At 43.1% G+C, this 25,511-nt stretch overlaps 1 pseudogene; it reads right to left on the bottom strand.

Moving 5' to 3' along the window:
* Nucleotides 1–5,441: 5,441 nt before the first annotated feature.
* LOC147439253 (uncharacterized) lies at nucleotides 5,442–5,949 on the bottom strand (annotated as a pseudogene).
* Nucleotides 5,950–25,511: the final 19,562 nt, after the last annotated feature.

Below are 25,511 nucleotides of genomic sequence, written 5' to 3'. Positions count from 1 at the left end.
CAGAGGACACAGATTGGGCACAACATATACAAACTCGTCACTTAAGGAAAGTTCCTCAATCCAGCATCTTCTCTCTCTCTTTCTTATTTCTCTCCATGAACAATGAAAACTTTCTGCGCAATTTTTGATACATTTTTTGTCTGGGAGTCAGCATGAGCCAAGGTGCTTTAACTCTCAGCTAGAAATTGGGCAAGACGCCCTCTACATTAGTCTTCATCGTTTCGTCGATTGAACACTAATGGCCATAAGGGCTATGAGCCACACACGCTGACTAAGAGTCATTGTCAGATCTCAGATCGAACAGATCTACCCACTGGACTACACAACGACGTTAATGGACAAGCAAGCGTCTTGTCATTTTGGAGGTTTATGGTGTCATTTCTGCACGACATAGTTTCAATGCGACACTCAAGTCGAGTATTTGATAACCACAAACTCAACTCGGGTGATTTCTACCACGGATTTTAGATGCACCATACCATTGCGACAACATGGCTGTCCATAAGAGCTAGACTTCCACTTGTGTGGATATCCTGCTCTCTCTATAGCACTACGAGTGTCTATGGACGCATTTTTTGGGGTACGATCACGCGGGTGCTTACTAAATCACCCCATCATCATGGAGGATCACAGTTGATCTATTCTCGTTATACTTTCTAGGAAAGAAGTCCGCACTATACCACGCGGTAGCAAACGAATTCACCTTCTCAAGTTGATTCCAAATCATTATGTACACGGTTGACTATGTTGGTTATTGTTACCTACTCATCGAGCAGTTTCTACAAAGGGTCTTACCAAGTAGACAATTCTAATCAAAGGGTTTGGATTGCAACGGCAATACCCTAGGTTTTCGGTGCAACGTTGCTTGTTTTTTCACATGTGGACAACGTGTTCCTCTGAAATTGAACACGGGTATGTGAACATTCAGTTCAATCTCCATGTACGCATCTATTGATTTGGTGTTATTCCAGTTTTTAGTATGCATTGATTGGTTTTTTCAAGTCGTTTAAATATGCTTGAATAGTTCAGGGCCATGCCAAGGGCATGTCAAAACAAGTATTTTGGGCCGTAGTGTCCAATGTACATTATGTTGTTATGAATCCACTTGTAGGATTCGATTTGGCACATGTTCTCACATGGGATACAAAATGGTCTAGGGACTCAAGGAGTTTGGTTTAGCTAGTGTGGAGCGAGGATAATGAGGGTCCCTCTCACTCTTGTCGTAGAGTGTTTGCAATTACCTCCACGCACAAGTACATCTTGTACTTAAAGAATGTTCTTTTTTAGACATTCTTACATGAGACATATTCCACATGTGGAGGCTATGTCTCTGGGACTGACACTGGCGCCCTCTATTTCAAATATGTGTCACGATAAAGTCCCTAAGTGCTGGTCCAATCAGTTTTCTAGACCATTTTTAGCACGGCGTATTAGGAGCAATTTCAATGGGCGAGAAATTGTCGGATACTTAGAATGACTTGTTAAGGTACAAGTACTGCTAAACAACATTACAGATGGTTGTTTATACATATAGAAAATGAAAAAATTTCATTGTTTGTACCTAGAAGTGATCACTGTTTCAGCTTCTATTATGGTTTAGACGTTTCAGCAAGGCTTGCACAAGACTGCAACTGAAAGTAGTTAGTTTCTTTTCAAACCTATTTACATTCCTTTTTAATGTGTGCTAGGCGCATCACATTTGCCATAAGTATTGGCAAGGATCACCATGGATATACAGGTTTCGGATCTGTTCTTTGCTAAATGCATGCACACTAGGTGTTATGGGCCCTAGTGTTTAGCAAAGGCTGATTTGGAACGGCATGCATATTCCTCTACTTGTTGCTTATGAAGTATTTTGCACTCTCTGTGCAGTATCTCAATGAGTTTACTTTTCAGTCTACCAATCACCAATAGAGGTCATGGCTCGGTTTGGGTGTTTGTGGATCTTTCACGTTAACCACGATGGTTATTCAGCCAACTGTTGATTTCTCAGCAAGGTAGCACGATATTGTGATCCCCGTTCACTAGCCATCTAAAATGACTGGCTGTAAACTGTGGGGGAGACACACATCAGTACTGTCACTTGTCCAAGGGGATATGCAGATTACAAAGTGTAATCTTGTGCTAAAGGATATGCAAGTGCGCACGTTAGCACCACATGATCCAATTAGTAAGTATTTATCGCTCTACTTGGAGTTTGCTTACCATCAGTTTAAGCATGTTAAATCAAGTTCTCAACCTTGAACACTAGTTATAGTGGTGTAGTCTCTTCATGTTTAAATCAAGTTCTCAACCTTGAACACTAGTTATAGTGGGGTTATTTACTCTTGAACTTGGAAAACAAATCAAGGACTTAAACTTGTCATGTTAGCAAGTTACTTTCATGGAAAGTGAAAAGAGGTACTCTTTAGGGTACATCTTTGTGTGATAACTCGTTTTTGCATACTCATGTGTGTTCTAAATGGAATCTACACACTATGATTAGATAGGAATCGGTAACACAAGATGGTTGCATATGGACAACAATGTGAAAAATCAAGATGTTACTCTTGGTTTCATTGAACCTCCTGCTGAACCATGTTCCAGTCAACCAAACAGCTGGATCCATGAAGGATGCCACTTGGGAAAACATTAGTGTTCTTACGAAGAAGTTCCCCACTTTTGTTTTCGAGGACGAAAACTCTTCTTAAGGGGGGAGTAATGTCAGGACACCGGCAAGGCCAGACTAGACAAGGGCAGGGCCGTGCTAGGCGTTGTGGAACGGGGAGTCCAACTAGGGCAAAGGGCCAGGGGCTTGCCTATATAATGGGTGGTTGGGTGGTGGACTCTCAGGCTCTAGCTTCCCTTGCCTTACAAAGCCAAGGGCACCAGTGAGTATTTAAAATAAGCAGCTTGAAAAGATAGAGGCTATCTTACAAGATGAAGATAGTGTACACCTTGGATTGTCTGCTTTAAACTCTCCAGAGGGTACAAAAGGTGCTTTCCAAATTAGATGGAATGAGAGGCTCTCTCAAAACATGGAGAGGCTTAGTGCAAAAACTTCTAGAGCGATAAGAAAATATAAGCATAGCTATTATTCACATATTGCTAAATAAAACTATTGCCAAAACATGGAGCAGCTTAGTGTACAAACTTCTAGAGCGATAAGAAAATCTAAGCACAGATGTTATTGACATGGTGCTAAATAAAACTATTGGAACAGAAATACATTTATAAAGAGTAGAGATGAAAAGGATTATTGGCATAGTGCTAAATCTAATAGCTACACACCTACTCTCATACCATACACACCCACCTACGATTTTGGATCCACTTTACTTTTATAAGTGGAATCTCACAAGATTCCACTCTCTCACTAATACTCAATAAGGACAGGTGCAAGGCCGCCATTGAGCACCAACAAAACGATAGAGAGAGAGGGATAGAGCATGGCACAAGCTCGCTAGGGGGGCCTAGCCATGGGTACTCTTGGCTAAGATGCCACACCGCGGTAAGATGAGAACTAGCTGGAAAAGATCTGCAACGAATGCTTTCGGTAGATTGAGAGCTTGCTTGCCTGCATCACTTGCAAGAAGTAGAGATAGAGAAAGACATTGTTGCTGGCTTGTGAGGAAAAAGGGGAAGGAAGGAGAGAGACATACAGATCAATGTGCAGGAAAAATGTGTCTCAGCTTAATATCATGACATTTTGTATTTCAAAAACACCGGCTAAGGGCAAGGTAAAAAGGAAAAATTCCGCCCCGAAAATCTGAAAAATAAACCGAATTTTCTAAAATTTCCTCTTGGAAAATACAAGGAAAGGAATTTTGTATGTTTGGAAAAATGATTTTTCCCAAACACTAATACAGATGGTCTCTTTGTCTATGAGAGACAGAGAGAATCCCTCATCAACCTCCTGTTTTCCAGGTCCATCGCTGCCTCTTGTAATGTCCCAATTCCCTCTTTCCTCTTGTGCCTCCCAGAGAGAGAGAGAGAGAGAGAGAGAGAGAGAGAGAGAGAGAGAGAGAGAGAGAGAGAGAGAGAGAGAGAGAGAGAGAGAGAGAGAGAGAGAGAGAGAGAGAGAGAGAGAGAGAGAGTTGATGCCACTTTCCAAGCCAATCACATGAACCCTCCCTCCGACCTCTCTCACCTCCACCATCTAGCCTACATGCTCTGGCCCTACTTCCTTGGTGCTTCCACTCTCTACCCATACGCCTTGCCTCACAAAACATACCTCCCACACGACCTGTGTGTGTGTGTGTGTGAGAGAGAGAAAGAGAGAGAGAGGGAGAGAGAGAGGGAGAGAGAGAGAGAGATAGAGAGAAAGAGAGAGCACACTACCCTCTACACCTCGTGCAATTCCCTGCAGGGCAAAGCCCCTTTGCCCCTCTCCACCCCGATCTTCACCCACCATGCTCTATCCACACTTGACTTGGGCATCGCATTTATCAGTGATTTGTGGTTGATACCGTCATCAACCACATGCGAGACTGGCAAAGAAAGGAAAAAATCTCTCTTGGTGCATGTACTACTTCAAGAGGACAGAGAGAGAGAGAGAGAGAGAGAGAGAGAGAGAGAGAGAGAGAGAGAGAGAGAGAGAGAGAGAGAGAGGGCATCTCTTGGTGGTGCGTGCACAAGCGCTATAGCAAAGATAGTATGGTTCGTGCGAGTGTGGCAAAACAAAAGAGAGAGAAGTATGTTCAAATGACAAAGAGAGAGAGAGAGAGAGAGAGAGAGAGAGATTTTTCTTCCAGGTGCCCACCTGCCACGCGTCCTTGCCTTCCCCGTCTTGGAAGCCGTTAGTCTTTTTCTTCTCAACCCAAAAGTGGGGTATATTTTGAAAGATACCTATAAAAAAGAAATGTGTTCCACCCACTAGCTGACATTTTTTTATTTATTTTTAGCAAAACTCACAATTGTGAGTGAATTATATTGATCATCTCAAAAAATTACAAGATCTTGCCATGCTCGTGTCGAGCCATGACATCATCCAGGGACCATAGTTACAATGGCAAAATGGGCAGCCACCCTTACTCCACCACCTCCCTATCCTTGATATACAAGGTCAAGTATTTACTACTAGCTGACATTTTAACATTTTAACATAGGTAGGTGGAAAGATTATATTAAGAAAACAAAAAAAAATACATCACCGAACCTACTTAACCCGAGCCAGGCCACCAACCAAGACAGACCAGATCAAAGACCCAAGGTACATCGACTAACAAGGGGAGCCACCCCATTGCATCACTACAGAACTGACTATCAAGCAAATTGCGAAGAGAAGAGCTTACAACCGCAAAAGGGCGGAGTCCTAGCCTCCATCACCAAAGGCCAATAGGGGTTGCCACCATGAGACACCCACTGCCACAGGAAGACACCATGACCTCGACCACCAGACCAGCATATGCCAAACCCCAAAAAAGATGCCATCAAGTCGCAACCAGCAGATCGAACCTTCACTAGCCCACTGGATCAAGGCCCACAACCAAAACTCCCACATCTGACAAGCCACACAATCCATGCATCGAGTGCACCATCCCGAGCCATAGCAGGACCATCACAGATGACCACCAACCTGCCAATGGCCCCGAAAAGAAGCTAGGTGAACAGAACCAAGCCATGAACCCACACAACATCTCTACAAGACCTCCCCAACCAAACCTTGCGAACGATTTGCCCCTGCAAGAGGGGCGGGCAGTCGCACAGCCCGGGTATAAAAATATGAGCTTCGCCTGAGCCACCCCATCCTGCGAGGCCGGGCAGAAGCAGCCGAAGCCTCCATCTTTGAAGCCTTTCTACCCCCAAATCCAAGGAACCCCAGCTCGACAGACCCTAAACCTGCAAGTCATTCAGCGCTTTGCAAGCATGCAGTGCCAAGCCCCCAGACAACCCACCTAAGGGCCCCCCAACCCACACGGCATTGCTGGAGTTGCTCAACACGGCACACAAGAAAAATAGAGGAGGCATCCAAACCCTAGCTCATCGGGCAAACAGTAAGCATACGCTAACAATGGCCCAAATATTTTAAGTGTAGCATGTCTAGTGACCCAAAGTAATGAAAAGAGCTTGGTCGTGTATACCCTACATGGAGCTAGTATAATGTTTTTGTCGCACAGGGTAGAGCAACGAGGTCATGGCAATGATCTTGCAAGTGAAAGGACAGGTTATATTAGGCATTGTCTATAGTCTTGCCTTCGAAATATTATTTAGAAGCACAAGAAAGAATCCAAAGATTCAATGTTTAAACGTTGAATGCTTGCTGATGATTTTCAATAGTTCTGATGATTTCGTTTCGTAAACAGCTACTAGCTGGATCTCGTTGTCTGAAAGATATACATTTGTTCCAAATAAAACGCTCGCCAATCGTCTTCACCCAATAGCCAGTGTGTATGGTTTATTGTCTTTCAATTGGTGTCTTCGCATGAACTATATCAAACCATGGATGCTACCTATGGCTAGTCCTAAAGGGTCATGTTATTGTGTCTATAGAACCACGGGCCTCTAGACGGCATAAGGGAGGATGCCAGTGTGCTCTCTCTCTCTCTCTCTCTCTCTCTCTCTCTCTCTCTCTCTCTCTCTCTCTCTCTCTCTCTCTCTCTCTCTCTCTCTCTCTCTCTCTCTCTCTCTCTCTCTCTCTCTCTCTCTCTCTCTCCCCCGTCTCCGAAATGATCTCCTAGATCTAGCAACTAGAGTGCTTCGTTAGCTATGTTCCATTGAATTGAGATTGAAAAAAATATTGGAAACTGAGAGAGAGAGAGAGAGAGAGAGAGAGAGAAGAGAGAGAGATTTCATGAAAGAGTGTTAGATTTTTTTACTTGAGAGTGTTTGGGATACCGATTATCGTGGTTCAGTGGTGTACCTCCACAGAAGTTGGTTAGTGATCGTAATGCTTCAGAGGGGTACCTCAAAAAAACCACAAGGAGTGTTAAGAGTTTTGGCAAGCTCAATGTTCATGATCATACAAGATATCAATGTTATTGTTTGTTGTTCCATTTTTATGTTTCAAAAAAAAAAGGAACATGCAAGTCTTTGCATGGGGGAGTTTGCACAATCTTCCCCAATTTTTATAAAACGAGGAAACGTGCCATTCCCACGGCAGCGTGCAATTTTCAATGCGTTCATTAACTGCGTTCTCAGTGTCAAAAATCAAAAAATGATAATGCTTACTCACCGTGTGATTGAATGTCTATCGCCAATGGACTTCCTTGCATCAATGATGATGGGCATCTGTTGCACTTAACCCACTACAAGAGACGACACCCCAGGGAGGATACCCTTCAAGAAGTTTTTGTGCTATTGTGAGGACACCACATTTTGTATACATATCGATCAAACAACCACCAAGCATGAAATTGTACTCCCAACAAACGTTGACTAGAGATCATATCGTGAATTCTAATATCTATGGTTGCGTACGTGATTGCATCTGCTGACCCGCATGCCTTCCAGATTCTTGTGTAGGCGTAGTTGATTGCATCTGGATAGAGACCCTTTGTGCGATCTTGTGGCGGCGTTCCGCACAAGAAGGTCCTCGGGCGCCATTCATGCATTCTGAAGAGCACCATATGTGACACACACATAGTCTTAGGCAAAGCCAAGCACAACTTCTTTCATGTATCGCTCATTGGCCTTGATCTTGTTGCGCACATCCCATAGTGAGTGCATTCATGGAGTCCACGCTGCAGATAGAAAGATGAAAATAGCCTAGAGCTTTTTGCGCTTGCTCCTGCGGTGCGTATCCCGCTACCAATGCATTGAAAGAGACGCCATTCCCATCATTTAATGCATTCGACAAGCAGCATTTCAGGAAAAATGGTCATGTAGAACATGCCCATGTCATATTGCATCTTTGAAATTAATCAGAGCTTCCTCACCTGGCCTTGCTTGACATAACTGGATATAAAAGCACTCCAAGAGATTTCGGTTGGTGGGAAACCGTCACTTTTCTGAAGCGCAACACACGTGTCATACTTATCAACCAAGATTGTGCCAAGCGCGATATCTTATTTCAACAACCTCTGAACAACTATAAAAAGCAATTTTTTTATGCCCGTATCAGCCTCTTGCATAGAGACACATGCCTTCAATGTGGACACGTAGGTGATACCATATGGAGAGAGGCCCACATCGGCATCTTGTGTACAGACATATGCCTTCAAGATGCACGCGTATGTGATTGCATCTGGAAAGAGGCCCTCACTTCAGATCCGCTGGAAACAACCGAGAGCTTTCTATTCGTGCTCCTGTTGCACGTATCTTGCAATCAATGCACTCCAAGAGATGGCATCAGGGATATGAAGCTCCTCAGGCACGTTTTGTGCTTTCTAAAGTGCATCACATTCAGCATACATATCGACCAAGGCATTTCCAAGCACGAGATTTTTTTGCAACAGCCCTTAACTAACAATAGTAGAGAGAATTTTAAAGCCCATATCGGCATCTTGCATACAGCCACATGCCTTCCAGATGCACGCATGTGTGATTACATCTGGAGAGAGGCCCCCGCTTTGCATCCGCTAAAAACAGCCGAGAGCTTTCTGTCCCTGCTCTTGTTGTGTGTATCCCGCAATCAATGTACTCAAAGAGACGCCATTCCGGACATGAAGCTCCTCAAGCATGTTTTGTGCTATCTGAAGTGCACCACATTTAGCATACGTATCAACCAAGGCATTGTCAAGCACAACAATGTCTTGCAACAGCCCTTGACTAACAATATGAGCATGAATTTTCAAGCCCACATCAACAGCCCATAGCTTCCGGCGTAGCCCATGTCGGTCATATCCTACAGTCATAATGTTCCAAGAGACAACATCCCGCACCACATTTGGCATACATATCGACCAAGGCATTGCCAAGCACGGCAATTTTTTGCAACAGCCACTATTAAAGAGAATTTTCAAGCCCATATCGACATCTTGCGTATAGCCACATGCCTTCAAGATGCATGCGTGTGTGACTGCATCGGGAGAAAGGCCCCCGCTTTGCATCCGCTGAAAACAGTCGAGAGCTTTCTGGCCCTGCTCTTGTTGCGTATATCCCGCAATCAATGCACTCCAAGAGATGGCATTCGGGAGAGAGACCTCCTGCATGCCTTCGAGATGCATGCATAGGCGTAGGTGATTGCATCTAGAGAGACCATGCCTGACATTGAGATAGGAAGCTCCTCAGGCACGTTTCTTGAGGCCCTCTCTTTGCATCCAACAACCTCTGACTAGCAATATAATTGTGAATTTTTGTGCCAATACAAGCTTGTGTAGAGCTACATGGCTTCATGCATGCATACATGATTGCATCTAGAGAGAGGCCCTTACTTTGCATCTTCTAAAAACAGAATAGAGCTTGCTGGCCCTACCCTTGTGGAAAAAATCATTCCATCAGCGCATTCCAAGAGTCCACACTCAGGACATGAAGCTCCTCGAACACTTGCGTAGAGCCACATGCCTTGACTGAATTTGGAGAGATATACTTGCTTTGCATCCGCTAAAAACAACCTAGAGCTTTCTTGCCCTACTCTTGTTGCGCACATCCCACAATCAATGCATTCCAAAGGGCGACATTCTGGGTAGAAAACAGCTCTAGCACTTTTTGTGTTCTCTCAAGAACACCACATTTGGCATACATATCGACCAAGACAGTCCCAAGAATGGCATCTTCTTTCAACATCCATGTTCTTGTTGTGTACATCCCGTAATCAATGCATTTCAAGAGGCAACATTCCGGACATGCCTTCATGCATGCATACATGATTGCATCTGGAGAGAGGCCCTCGCTTCGCATCTACTAAAAACAGAATAGAGCTTGCTGGCCCTGCCCTTGTGGAGCAAATCATTCGATCAGCACATTCAAAGAGTCCACACTCAGGACATGAAGCTCCTCGAACACTTGCATAGAGCCACATGATTTGACTAAATTTGGAGAGGTATGCTTGCTTTGCATCCGCTAAAAACAACCCATAGATTTCTTGCCCTGCTCTTGTTGCAGACATCCCGCAATCAGTGCATTCCAAGGGGCGACAGTCCGGACAGAAAACTGCTCTAGCACTTTTTGTGCTCTCTCAAGCACACCACATTTGGCATACATATCGACCAAGACAGTCCCATGTATGGCATCTCCTTTCAACAACCATGTTCATGTTGGGCAGATCTCGCGATCAATGCATTTCAGGAGGCGACATTCCGGACAGGAAGCTGCTCAAGAACTTTTTGTGCCCATAACAGCTTCTTCAGTAGAGCTACATGCCTTCATGCATGTGTACGTGATTGCATCTGGAGAGAGGCCCTCTGCTGGAAATAGAATAGAGCTTCCTCGCCCTGCCCTTGTGGAGCAAATCATCTAATTAGCACATTGTAAGAGTCCACACTCAGGTCACGAAGCTCCTCGAGCACTTGCGTAGAGCCACATGCCTTGATTGAATTTGGAGAGATATACTTTCTTTTCATCTGCTAAAAACAACATAGAGCTTTCTGCCCCTGCTCTTGTTGCGCACATCCCGCAATCAGTGCATTCCAAGAGGCTACATTCCGGACAAAAAGCACCTTAAGCACTTTTTGTGCTCTCTCAAGCACACCACATTTGGCATACATATTCATCAGATAGTCGCAAGCATGACTTTCCTTGCGTAGAGCCACATGCCTTCAAGATGCATGCCTAGGTGATTGCATCTGGAGAGAGGCCAGATGCGAAACATTCCAAGAGTCCACACTCCAAAAAGGAAGCTCCTTGAGCCTTGCGTAGAGCCACATGCCTTCAAGATGTAAGCAAAGCCTTCAAGACGCAAGTATAGGATGCAAGCATTTTGGACAGATACGCTTGCTTTCCATCCGTTGAAAGCAGCCTAGAGCATGTGTTGAAAGGGCGTCCTTTCAACACTCAATGTTAGCGGGTTTGCCGCGACCGACGATGGAGCACAGCGAGAACACAGACCAACAATTTGTCAATCCGAGGACGTAGCTGACCCGACTAGGGCATGGAGGCAATCTCTGGGTTGTCAACCCTGAGCTAGACACGAACAACACTCTACAGTCACTAATCCTACCACAACACTACCATAAAGCAAAGAAACAGACAACGCATCCTACGAAACACTACAAGCTCGAAACAGTCTCAAATCATATCGGAATGACTCGAAATCGGAGGGTAAGACTCACAAGGACATATCCTATGTGGCCAAACACCTAAACCCTGAAAACCATAACCGTAAGACCTCTAATCGCTGTCGCCATAGACTCAAAACAGCAATTTCCAAAGTGTCAGGAACTGATCTACAAAGACATCAACACGAAGAGCTTCTCGCCCTGATTCTAACGACTACTCGATCATTCAGAACGGATGTCATTTGAGGTACTTACGACCAAATATAGCTCGTAGCAGGCGGGCTCGCGATGTGTTCCTCGGCTTGCATTGCTTGCGTCGACGCGGAGAGCTCCTCGATACTAACACGCTCCTTCTCTCATATCTGCAATGTGATTAGTGTGCATGACGGTGTGTGTGCATGAAGCTCACTACTGTGTGCTGCAGAACCCACGGCTGTATATTTATTGAGATAACGTAATGTCTTTTACAAAGCCTTAGGTTTTAGCTTATATACCAAGCCTTCAAACCTAATGTCCGGCCAAATGACCTGAATTGTCCCTAGGCTTCTACAGAGCTTAATTACAAGAAATTGAGTTGGCTTTACTCATTATACAAGCATCTGCGGCCAAAATACAAGTGCCAACTTAAAATATGAGGTTCCCGTAAACGTTACAAAAGTGGTCGTAATGGCTCAGAATAATAATAACGGGATATTCGATGACGTCCATGAACTCGTATCTTCATGTTGCAGCATCCATCTTCATCTTCATTACTTCATCACCATCTTCATGTGGATTCTTTATAGAATCTTTGAGGAATCTTTAATGGAATCTTTATGGAAACGTTGTTGAAAGGACGTCCTTCCAACACTCTCCCCCTCCGAATTCTTGTCGTCCCCGACAAGACCCTATGTCTTTGCTGGCCTTGACGAGTTCTTGATGTCTTGGTGTTGGTTGAAGTTGTTGTGGCAGCCTCTTCTGCAGTTGGTTGCTTTGCGTGATGTTAAAGTTGCCTTGAAGTTGTACCTGTAGTGTCTCTGAAGCCTGGAACTCTCCCCCTCCGATTGGTTGTTGTATCTTGAATTGCATGAGGTTGTATCGACTTGTTGGTGCAGCAGGTCGTTGTCATTGTAGCTCTAGTATTTGCTTTTCCTGTGGTTGTTATCTCGCAGTTGTACCTGTAAGTTGACTAAAGCTTTGTCATGTTGTTTTTTGGCCTCTCCCTTTTGACTTGTCAGTAGATTTGCAATTAGTAGTGTGGGGATATCGTGGTTCTTCTTGTTTTTGTTCTTATAAAAAATAAAAGAGTAAAAGTAAAATGTAGCGTATATACAAAATGAAGGTCTTGGATACCTGGATAAGACTAAAGGGAAAAACCCAGTGGAAAAAAATGTCTTTAGTCATAATTAAATGCAAGGCTATACGTACTTAGGTTCTGATGTTATAGAGTTATGCTGAGTTAAAGTACATATGGCCATATGGCTACTAGTATGGACTTGATATACATGGACAAGTGTTAGTAGCTTGAATGTGCTACGGTGGTCGGAATCGAGTGCGGAGAAGTGCAGCGTGTTGCCCCCCACTAGAGCTACGAGCCGATACCAACATTGTGCACGTACGGCCCGGCTTTGGGAGCTCCTTCTACGAGCTTCATCGGTTGTTTGGGTGAGCCACCGTTGTCCGATTTTGCATTGCAGCATATCCACGCGTTCACAATGAGTAGAAATACACATTAGGCACTTCATATTTCGGAAACAAAGACCTGCAGATTTCGGCCAGACATCCTACGTATTTCTGCACCGGGTGTTTTGGGTCGTGATTTTGGTGCACAGACCTTAGGGAGAGTGGCCTATAGGTATTAGTAGGGTCTCCTTCAAGTTCTATGGTGTTTCGGAAGTGTTTGATAGGTATTCGGCTCTAGCAAGCGTTGTAGGAAGCATCCTCTTTTGTTCTCTTGAAGACTGTGACTTAGAAAAGTGGTAGGAGCCTCTATAGGAATTAGTTAGGAGTCGGTCGAGTGTAGGTTGACACCTTATGCTTGCTTCCACGCGCCTGCGGGTCGAGCTTCGTCCTTAGCTGACATTACTTTTCCTGAAAACATCACAAGAGCACAGAAAAGAGCTATGAGCTGGAGGCTCGCGACTTTAATTTAATTGGGAACTAACTCTATAAGTCAGAGTCATTGCTTTTGAGAAAAGGCTTATAAAACGTGTTTTCGCTTGGTCATCGTCATTTGTTTGTGTAAGTGCATGTGTGGAATAAAAAAGAGTGCCTAATGCATATGTCCAATGATGGGACATCTATATGCTTGCACAGAGTTATGCATGTTAAACAAGATGCGGTGCGAGAGAAGAGTATCGATGGGTTCTTCATGGAGTTAGTGTAGCTAGCAAAACATATAGCATGAGTGCTTCAAAAGCTTTCACTACTCACAAGAAGGGTTTGTGCTATCGAGGTTTCTCCACTCTTCCTCACTATGTCAAGTGCGTGAGTGTTTTTGTTTTGGACTACTCCGCCTTCTCCACCTTATATATTATATGGACTTTGACTCTTATGCTCACCTATTCCAGCATGAGCGATATGACTTTATGTATGCTCAACTCTCCAGCTTGAGCTTATACCTATTAGCTAGACTCATAGACCACAGAAAAATATTAACTTGAAGCTTGGGTCTGACACTTCGCTCATTTAGTGGCTTAGCTGCCCGACTCTAGACTCTTATGCCATGTACAAGTTTAATGGCGACTTGGACTTACCTGATCGCGGCCTGAAATCCAATTCCATAAGCTTTTGATGTTTAGGACTTTCTCGTTAGTTTCTGTTTGAGATGCCATGTTGTCCAATACATTGGCATATATCTGCTCTTCATTCCTTGGTAGCAAATTGTGGTCGCTTGATGAGACAGGTATTGATGTTGAAGCAATGGTTGATGAAGTCTTCTTCTTCCAGATAGTGTTCTTCAAAACTGTGACCTCCGCATTTACCGTTGCTTTCTTTTTGTTGTTAAGAGGCTGTAAAGGAGTTGTGTATCTTTCTTGTTGTTGAGCCTCAATCGCGGATTTTGGAACCCACATTGTTCTTGGGCATGGTGTGATGTCCTTTTCCAATTGCCTTGTTTCTTCTTTGACTTAATGGTACCTTGTCTTTAATTTCCAAATATGGCTGTTACTTTTGTAAAAGCCTTGCTCTTGTAGTAATTGACGAGGGATCCATCTATAGGTTGTAGTACTCTTGGGTGTAGCGGGTGGCTGCTCTTGATTTCTTGATGTTTCTTGCTGTTCTTGGGTGATTCCTTGATAAGCTACTACCTTAGGTAACCAGATTTGAAAGTTACCCTCATAGAATCCTTGTGCTTCGAGTAACTCGACTGGAATGAATCTTTGGACTTGCTTGGAGGTGATCTTCACTTGACTTTGTTGGGTAGTTTGGTATATTTCTGATTTCATTACCCAGACTTGTTGTATGGTTTGTCCAGTGGAAGACCTTCTCTTTTGCTTTTTGTACCTGTCCTTTCTCTTGGTTGAGTTATGTGATTGACGTTGACGGCTTTGTTGATTCGTGACTGAGTGGTTGGCATGGGATGGATATCGCCAGGCTGTTATCTTGGGCTTGTTGACCCAAACATCTGAATTTCCTTTCTTGTAGCCTTGTGCAATAATTGACTCGCTTGATGTGATCCATCCTGTTACCTTTGCTTGTTGAGGTTGTTCCTGTGATTGTATCCAAATTGGATCATTAACTTTAATTTGTGCCTTGGATACTAGCACTTGGTTGACCTGTTTTGACTTCCTTTGGAGACTTTCCGGCGATGGAAACTTCGGTTGATAGACTTTTTGCTTGGGTTTCCATTGTTTTGTTGATGGTTTGGCTTTTGATGTAGAGGCTTTGTCTTGCACTTGCATTCGCTGGGCTAGATACTGTGGGCTTACTTTAGCTTTGCCTTTTTCAATAGCCAAGAATCTTTGAACTGTTGTAGGCTTGACCTCTGTTGAGCTTGTCGTGATGACCATTGTTGAAGATTCAGGCTCGTCTTCACAGACTTGTGCCCATGGCTTGGACAAAATCAAGTGTGTTCCCATTTTTCAAGAATCTACCCACAAGAATTTTTCTTTGACATTCTGCGAGTGTAGTTGGAGAGTAGCTTCTACAATCCCCATACTTATAACATCTACTTCAGGTGAGAGATTTACCTTTATCTGAATATCATAAAGCTTTCGCTTACCTAGAAGTAACCACATGCCATATGACATGACATTAATCGTGGAATTTGTATCAATTTCTTCCATAAAATTCATCTTGACTCCGTCTTGTGCACTTAGCAAAAAGTTGACCTTCTTTGGTACTAGATTGCCTGTGTTCTCTTGAGTGACTTGAGCAATCTTTGGCCTGGACTCCTTGTCGTCGTCTTCTTCATTGTTCACACTTCTGAGTTCATATGTGTGTTCTAGCTCCTGCTTGACCACCATTTCCTCTGATATGTCTTTTGGAGAGACAAAATCAGCATTTGGTTCCTGTAGAGTCATAGGCTCTTCTTCCTTGACTTCAGCTGTTGAAATGTCACCAATAGTGTCTGAACTTCCTGTCACTTGCTGCACCTCTTCTTTGATTGATTCCAAGTCTTCATATTGCTCTTTTGTAGGCGCTGGATCTGAAGCATCTTCTTTGGATCTTAGCCCTTCTTCCTGCAACTTTGCTTCGTTGACTTACGGCTCCTCCTTTGTACTATGCATTCGAGTTGGACAGTTTGTAATCAAGTGTGTTATCGCACATTGATCGCAAAGAGCACCTATTTCTATATGACCAGTATTCGGGCTAGGTATCTGATTTTGTGTTATCCCCATAGCTGATAACCCTGTTTCGAACTCATACTCAGATTCGTCATCTGTCTCACCCATAACCCTTAGCATGTAGTAGGGGACTATGTCATACCCATTCTCATCACAAAATTTTGTTGGTGTGGTCTCATTAACACAGACATCCAAATTAGCCAATATCTGAGTCCACTCTAACGGTTCTAACGCCTCTTCCGGAAAAGGTTCTCTTATGTAAGCATCATCTTCTAAGACCCTCTCTAACGAATTCTCATTTCTCCCAAAGTCACTACACTCCGATGCTCCGCACATCCAGATTTCTTTCTTTTTGCCCATCCACGGATGGTCTGTTGATCCACTTTGTGTTGCATAATCAAAATCTTCCACGGGCGTTCTAGTTACATCTTGGTAACTATGATTTCTCATATTTACACGTGTTGTGGTTTCAGCATGTCTCAAGTATAGATAATCATAACCCCAATCTTGTACCATCTTGAGTTGTCTCATGAATGGTCTTCCAAGGATGATTTCATAGTTATTTTTCTTGCCAAAGTCAACTATGGCAAAAGTATGTGCGTGCTCTATACCACAAGAAGACACCACTATCGCTTCTAGCAATCCCATGGGTCTTTCCACATGCCCATCCGCTAACTTTAATTTTATTCTGGTTGTTCTAAAGGCGGGCCTACCCCATTTCTCCCATATTCGTTTTGTTGCTATGGCAATTCCTGATCCACTGTCAAGTATAGCTTTTGTTTCAATCCCATTGTACTCGACCGGCAAAGTGCCATTACCATCTTCTCCTTCAGAGTACTCTCCTACTTTGTTCAGAGGTACCGGTCTTACATTTGATCTAGGCTTCTCGATCTCATCTAGCTCTTTTTCCAGGAACCTTAACGGTCTTTTGATCCCAATTTTTTCCAAGCATTTTCCTATATCCGTCCACATACTTGGCCTGATTTTTAAAAGTTCTGCCAACGTAATTGTGCACTTCACTGGTGTGGATAGCAAGTCAGTCAAAATTTTTGTGTCCAATTCTTTTGTCCCTCGTAGCCTTTGTGATGGAACTCTCACAATCTCAGACTTTGCCTCAAAATCTCCCATGTACTGTGGCAAAGTTCTTAACGATGCAGGTCTACTGTCTTCTGAGGCTATCGATCCTACGTCACCATGATATGACATTGCATCAACACTCATTTGTGGTCTATCTAATGTGATTTCAGGAAATGGTGCTGGTCCAGCATCCTCTTCTCTTTTTTGGGCATCTCGGACAGCCTTCCATAACTCCTCTAGCCACTGCTCCTCAACTATAGGAACATAGGGTGGGAAATCCCTCATTGATTCATCTTTTGTATTTTGGACTACCCTCGAGTCTTGCGACCTTGGCAGTGGTTCTTCCCTATGATCTACCTCTTCTCTAGGCAATGCGTCTACTTGAATGCTCTCATCTTTGTGCATTGGGGTGACTATCCTATCCTTCAATTCTGGTGGAGGTGGTTCTAGCAATGCTTGAGCAGTTTTAATGAGCTGCTTACACATTTCTAGCCTCTGCTTCTCTAGTTCAGGATAAGGATAAGTCATCCATCTTTGTTCTAAGGTCTTTCTATTTGCCAATCTAGCCTCATAAGCCTGCAAAATCGCGTCTAAAGGCTCATTCACTTTGTCCACTAGGAAAGATCCTCCTGAACTAGCACTCTTGGGTGCTTCAGCCGGTTTAAAGGTTTCAGCTTCCCTTTGCTGTGTCTGTTGCTCTTGAGTTGTTTCCAACTCAGCTGTAACAACCTTTTCTTCCCCTTTCTCCCTTTCTAGTCTCGCTTTCATTCTAGTCCTTCTTGCTCGTCTAGAGTTTCTACGGCTTTTGGAACTCTTACTAGTCTCTCCATCTGTAGGCTTCTGCTCTTGCACTTTTGCTTGTGCTCTTGTGACAACGTTTACTGGAGAAACTTGCTTACTTTCATCTTCTTGTTGTTTAAGCACCTGTTCTTTTGCAATGGTTTCTTTCTCTGTTGTTGTTGTCGCCTCTCCTTTTGTTGCGGCTCGTTCTTTCTCTGATTTTCTTGTAGAAGGAAAGGTAACATGTGGTTGCATTTTACCTTTCTTTCTTGGATTCTTAGGACAATCCAAAATCATATGTGTGATTGCACACTCATTACAATATACATTTATCATGATATCATGGTGTGGACAATCCTTAATCAAGTGATCACTACTACCACATTTGTCACATGGACGTATTGGTTGTTGTGGCAATACTTGATATTTACCTTGAAGTGGCCTCTGATCTACCACATTTCTTTCTATTTGAAGCTCATGACTCACATATGCATTTCTAGCAGCTATGGGTATTTCACTTAAGAACACTTGTTCCGCTAAAGGATGATATTTAGGAGGTTCAGACATAACATGCTCAAACCCTGGTGGAGTCTTAGGTCTATAGTCAGGACAATGTTGCATCGGATGGTCCCCTCCACATGTCATGCACCTTCGTCGTTGAGGAACTCTATAGGCTGGTACTCTGTCAGAGTGGTTGATGCGCTGCATCACATTCTCTATGATTTTCTCCTCAACATTTACTTGGTTTTGTCCTAGATTCCCTCTTTGATCCTCAAGATCATCGGTTTTCTTTTTCTCACTCGCATCATTCATCTTCTTCTGACTATCGTCATAGAATTTGCAATTGTCAACTAGGTCAACTGCTGCTTTGGTCACCTCTTCCAAGGTTTGGTATCTTTTCATGTATAGGTCCTTTTGGAGATTCTCATTCCTAAGCCCTCTAATGAAGCATAGGATCTGACGTTCTGGCGTGGGTAACTCTTGGGTAGGACATCTAGCAACATATTACTTGAAACGCAGTATTGCATGTCGCAATGTTTCTGTTTCACCTTGTTTAAATTCCTGAATCTTAGGAAGGGTGTTATGTTTTATGCCCCTCTTGGTGAATTCTTGAACAAATTCATACAACATTTTCTCAATGGTTGTGAACTCTCTCCGGTTCAATAGTTCAAACCATGCTTGTGCATTGTCCTCCAATGTAAGTCCAAAACCCTCATACTGCGTGTGGAAGTCCTCTACTCGTTCTGCTCGTAGGACTTGCTTGAAAGCCGAGACATGGGCGTATGGGTCTCCTATGCCATTGTACTTTCTATTTACCCATTTTCTTAGCTGAGATGGTCTTATACTTTGGGGTGCAAAGTATGGAACCATACTCCTCTCTTGTATCGTTTCATCTCTCGTTATCGCTCTAGGAGGAAATCCAGGTGGTGGTCCCATCTTTGGAATTCTCTTAGAGGTTCTTGTGTTTGGTGGATGTATCTGAGGTCCTTCATTGACCAAATATCCACTCATCTCTAATTTGGTTCGCGGATTTGTGCTTTCTACAGCTCTATATTCTCGTCCATACTTGTCAACAAATAAAGATGTCCATTGTCAGTCGACCTCGTATGTATAGACATATAAGAGCTTGTACTCTGTCAGCTCATCTGGGTAAGGCTCTGAGCAACTGTAAAGGTTGAATTGATTTCCATTAATATACCTATATAGTCCTTCACTTTCATGGTTATACGTCCAAACTCTCTCCACAAAATTGGTCTTTATGTACTGTAGGTTTGGAAGATCTATTTTGGGCGGGTGCTCATCTATCCCTGCAATCCATGTGCTTGTATAAGCTGAGTCTGAGTCTGATGTAGACATGACTTCTAGGCTTAACAGATCTAGCTTGATGTAGTAATACCTCTCTTAGTGTGTTCAAGTGTTTTGGTTAGGGAAAATCCAAAACTATGTCCAAAACCGTGAGCGTTTTCTCACAATTCTCTCAAATTGTCGGTTTTAGACACCCCTGACTTCCGGATGCATTTTGAGGCCTTAAACAGCGTTTTTTTCAAAACTGACCAAAATGGTGCCGTTGGCAACCATTTTGGTCAATTTACTCTAAGATCTGTAGTGCTGCTCTCAAGCTACGTTTTGATAAAAAAAGTTTTGGAATCGGAGTCCGTACGTGAAAGTTATGGCCAAAACAGTGAGATGTAATTTGGAAAGTTGCTCTATCTGATGTTTTTGCAAGTGGTCAGTTTGAGCCCAAAATTGGTGTGTGCACTCCTTAGGAAATGATAAACCCAGTGGTATACTTGGTTTCAAAAAATTTCTCAAAATTTTTTCCTCAGGTGTCTATCGCGATAGACTCACCAAGTACCCCTTCCAGATGTCCAAATGCACTCAAACTTTGTGTATAGCGTATAATGGGCCTTCTGAACCCAAATATGAAGTCGGATTTGAATTTTGATTTTTCTAGAGTGAATTTCTGAGTCTATCGCGATAGACTCACCAGAGTGTTACTGGGATATAGTTGTTCAACTCTTTTTACAGATTTGAGTTCCCCCTTCTCTTGAGATACTACTCATCAAGTTTCAACCAATTTAGAATACTTTTCCTTTGTAACTTGCATCAAACAGTTTCTTTTCTGATCTTGTGAAGTAATCCACTTAGATGCACTTCCAATGCTCCAAATTTACTCAAATTTTAACCATAGGCTCACAACAACATGTAGAACAAGGCCCTATGGTCAATTTTCAAAAATTTCAATTTTTTGTGAAAACCCCTTAGTCTATCGCGATAGACTCAGCAGATTCTTCAGTTTTGAAAATTTTCCAGATTTCTCTTCACCAATGTGTTCCCTATGCTCTGTACACCTTGCTCACCAATTTCCACTTGTTTTGGACTTGTTCTTAGGTCTCTAATTCCAACTCTAGAATTCTAAGTCTATCTGATCACTAGAAAATAGACTTAGGATGACTTCCCAATGTCCAAAATCCACCAAATTTTGTGTGTAACCTCCTGAGAGGCTAAACAAGCTATGCTCCAAAGGGTTTTGAAAAATTCAGTTTCTTTGGCCCTGCTTTGAGTCTATCGCAATAGACTCAGCAAGTACCCCTTTTATAGGTCAAACTTGAACTTTGACTATACCACTGTGTTCCAACACCTCTCCTTAGTCCTCCTACCAATTTCCAAGTGGTTTGGACTTTTACTTTGTCAATTAGACCAGATCTTGTGTTTTCTACAAGCTGAATCCTCTCAAATGGTCTTAGACCCACTTTCTGATGTCCAAATGACTTCAAAATTTTTATGTGTCCTTGATAGCACCTTTCCAATCTACGCCACAGAGGTTTTTGAAAAATTTGGTTTCTATCACTGGGTTCTTAGTCTATCGCGATAGACTCACCAAGTATGCTAAAATGACACTTTTTTCAAATTTTCTCTTCACAGATGTGTTCCCTACCCTCTGTAGATCATGTATACCAAGATTCACAAGGTTTGGAAATTTGGTCAAGTCCCTTTACCCAATTTGTCTCTGAAGTCTGACTCAAAACACCACACAAGTGCTTTGGTGGTCTTCTTGATGTCCAATTTCAAATTTGAAATGATGGTTAAGGTCTACGTGAGGAGTGGATTCAAGCTATCTAGTCACAATTTCCAAAAACTGTCCCACTCAAAATGTCATGAGTCTATCGCGATAGACACAGTAGATTGTGCAGGAAAAGTCAACTCAAAATTGTGACTTCACTTTTAGATTCCCCTTACTCTCTTGTGTCTATCCCTGCAATTTGGACACTTGGTTTGTGTTTTGGGCCATTTTTAGTGTTTTTGTCAGAACTTGAATCTCTATCTGGGCTTTAGATTCACTTCTAGTGATCCAAACACCTTGAAATTTGGTGTGTATGCTATGTAGGCTCTGCTTAAGCTATCCCTAGGAGGGATTTGCAAAATAAGGTCCACAGCTAAATATCTCCAACCTATCGCGATAGGCTCATAAAGTTTCCCAGTTTTGGTCTTTTTACAAAGTTCTCTTCACAACTAGTTTCCTTATCCTCTGTATAGTGAATACACAAAGTTGTGCAATGTTTGGACTCTTGGTCAAGGTCTTTTTACCACTGTGTCTCTGAACTTAGATTCTAAACACCAGACTTGAGGTTTGGTGGTCAAGCAGGTGTCCAAGTACACTCAACTTTTGGGAGCAGCCTTGTATTGATGTGTTTTACCTGTGGTATGAGGGGTTTTGCCTGTTTGTGAGTCTATCTCCACTTCATCAGTCTATCGCGATAGACAGGGTAGAGAGCCACTGGAAAGTATTTTTTTCTCTGTTTTTGGACAGTTTGGTTCCCAATGCCCTTGGAAGCCTATCCCCAAAGTTTCATTCAATTTGGACTTCTTTTCCTTTGGATTCAAGCATTTCACAGTTCACTTCCTTACACTCAGAAAAAGCAAATTCCCACTTAGATGCACAAGCACTGATGCAAATGCTTTGAAATTTCACGTACAAGCTCTAGAGCATATGCAAAACAAGGTCTTGAGGTCAAGCTTTCTGTTTTTTGAAAATTACAGATTTGGTTTCAGATTTTTGTTTTTTGGGTTTTTTAGGGGTTTTTTTTTTTTTTTTTTTTGGGATTAGACCAAATCTGTGTTTTCCCCCTACCTTAAGGTCTCCAATGCAAAAACAAGCACTCAAATCGGCTTTCAAACGACCATTTTAGAGCACTTTTACCATAATCAGCACAATTTCGCCTTTTGTGTTTTCAAGCACATTTTCATGTCAAAATTGCTCTAGATCAACATCAGATGTCCTACACTACCTAAAGTCCTACTTTGGATGGTTGAATGGTTGTTTTTGCTTTCTGGCAAGCAAACAGCCTCCTACTTATCTTTTGCGTTTTTCTTTGCGTTTTTTTTTTTTCTCTTTCAAGTTCTTCACAACCATAAGTCACAACCAAACACACAAACCATAAAACCTAATCTAAACACACAACAAAATAATATAACCATACCTCAACCTCATGGTGGACCACCTCGGCAAGACGCAGGCTCCCTGGCTATCCCTCAGTCAAGAGATCCGCTCTCTGACTTCCCACTAAGAAGGGAAATGGTGACAACACTCTAGAAAACTCTAGAGAAACGCTATACTATCAAACACGAGTGATGCGGTCTACGCAAGTTTAGGCGCTTCGTCCCCGGCAACGGCGCCAATGTTAGCGGGTTCGCCGCGACGGACGATGGAGCACAGCGAGAACACAGACCAACAAACTGTCAATCCGAGGACATACCTGACCCGACTAGGGCATGGAGGAAATCTCTAGGTTGTCAACCCTGAGCTAGACACGAATAACACTCTACAGTCACTAATCCTACCACAACACTACCATAAAGCAAAGAAACAGACAACGCATCCTACGAAACACTACAAGCTCGAAACAGTCTCAAATCATATCGGAATGACTCGAAATCGGAGGGTAAGACTCACAAGGACATATCCTATGTGGCCAAACACCTAAACCCTGAAAACCATAACCATAAGACCTCTAATCGTTGTCGCGATAGACTCAAAACAGCAAATTCCAAAGTGTCCGGAACTGATCTACAAAGACATCAACACGAAGAGCTTCTCGCCCTGATTCTAACGACTACTCGATCATTCAGAACGGATGTCGTTTGAGGTACTTACGACCAAATATAGCTCATAGCAAGCGGACTCGCGATGTGGTCCTTGGCTTGCATTGCTTGCGTCAACGCGGAGAGCTCCTCGATACTAACATGCTCCTTCTCTCATATCTGCAATGTGATTAGTGTGCGCGACGGTGTGTGTGCGTGAAGCTCACTACTGTGTGATGCAGAACCCACGACTGTATATTTATTGAGATAACGTAATGTCTTTTACAAAGCCTTAGGTTTTAGCTTATATACCAAGCCTTCAAACCTAATGTCCGGCCAAATGACCTGAATTGTCCCTAGGCTTCTATAGAGCTTAATTACAAGAAACTGAGTTGGCTTTACTCATTATACAAGCATCTGCGGCCAAAATACAAGTGCCAACTTAAAATATGAGGTTCCCGTAAACATTACAAAAGTGGCCGTAATGGCTCAGAATAATAATAACGGGATATTCGATGACGTCCATGAACTCGTATCTTCATGTTGTAGCATCCATCTTCATCTTCATTACTTCATCACCATCTTCATGTGGAATCTTTATAGAATCTTTGAGGAATCTTTAATGGAATCTTTATGGAAACGTTGTTGAAAGGGCGTCCTTTCAACAACATGACACGCTTCCCCAAGAGCATCGGACCAGCTATGGGCTCATTAATTTTCTCACCCATGTCAACGGCGTTGCAAAAGGTCAATGGACTTCAAGGTGCAAGCATATGCATTCAGTAGCCTCTGACTAATAATATAATTGTGAATTTTTGTGCCCATACAAGCTTCTTGCATAGAGCTACATGGCTTCATGCATGCGTACATAATAGCATCTGGAGAGAGGCCCTTGCTTCGCATCTGCTAAAAACAAAATAGAGCTTTCTGGCCCTGTCCTTGTGGAGAAAATCATGCAATCAATGCATTCCAAGACTCCACACTCATGACATAAAGCTCCTCGAGCACTTGCGTAGAGACACATGCCTTGAATGAATTTGGAGAGATATACTTGCTCTGCATCCGCTAAAACCAACCTAGAGCTTTCTTTGCTCTTGTTGCGCACATCCCTCAATCAATGCATTCCAAGGGGCGACATTCCGGACAGAAAACCGCTCTAGCATTTTTTGTGCTCTCTCAAGCACACCACATTTGGCATACATATCGACCAAGACAATCCCAAGTATGGCATCTTCTTTCAATAGCCATGTTCTTGCTGTGCACATCTCGTAATCAATGCATTTCAAGAGGCGACATTCTGGAAAGGAAGCTCCTCAAGCACTTTTTGTGCCGATATCAGCTTCTTGCATACAGCTACATGCCTTCATGCATGCGTACGTGATTGCATCTGGAGAGAGGCCCTCGCTTTGCATCTGCTGAAAACAAAATAGAGCTTGCTGGCCCTGCCCTTGTGGATCAAATCATGCAATCAACGCATTCCAAGAGTCCACACTCAGGACTCGAACCTCCTCGAGCACTTGCGTAGAGTCACATGCCTTGATTGAATTTGGAGAGATATACTTTCTCTGCATCTGCTAAAAACAACATAGAGCTTTCTGCCCCTACTCTTGTTGCGCACATCCCACAATCAGTGCATTCGAAGAGGCGACATTTCGGACAGAAAGCTCCTCAAGCACTTTTTGTGCTTTCTCAAGCACACCACATTTGACATATATATGGACTACGGCAGTCCCAAGCATGATATCTTCTTTCAACAACCCTGTTCTTGCTTTGCACATCCTGCAATCAATGCATTTCAAGAGGCGACATTTCGGACAAGAAGCTCCTCAAGCACTTTTTGTGTTTTCTCAAGTGCACCACATTTGGCATACATATCAATGAAGGCAGTGCCAAGCACGACATCTTTTTTCCTCAGCCTCAATTTTCATGCGTAGAGCCACGTGCCTTCAAGATGCATGTCTAGGTGATTTGCATCTAGAGAGAGGCCTTGCTTCGCATCCGCTGAAAACAGATGACATTCCGAACAGAGGGAGCTTTTGACAGTGTAGCTTTTTTTAGAGCTTTTCAGCGATGGTGTTTTGACGGCGTAGTTTTTTTTAGAGCTTTTCAGCACTAGAGCCACATGGGCTAATGACAGGCCAAGGATTGAGAATTGCCCACTACTCTAACGAAGTAACAAGCTTGCCTAGCTACTCCTCCACCATAAGTTGCACGCCCAAAAGTGAAGGGA

The sequence above is a fragment of the Adiantum capillus-veneris genome, chromosome 16, assembly GCF_014529385.1.
Source record: "Adiantum capillus-veneris isolate H3 chromosome 16, ASM1452938v2, whole genome shotgun sequence".
Taxonomy (NCBI): domain Eukaryota; kingdom Viridiplantae; phylum Streptophyta; class Polypodiopsida; order Polypodiales; family Pteridaceae; genus Adiantum; species Adiantum capillus-veneris.
Note: the sequence above shows the minus strand (reverse complement) of the source record. Positions and strands in the feature narration are given on the sequence as shown.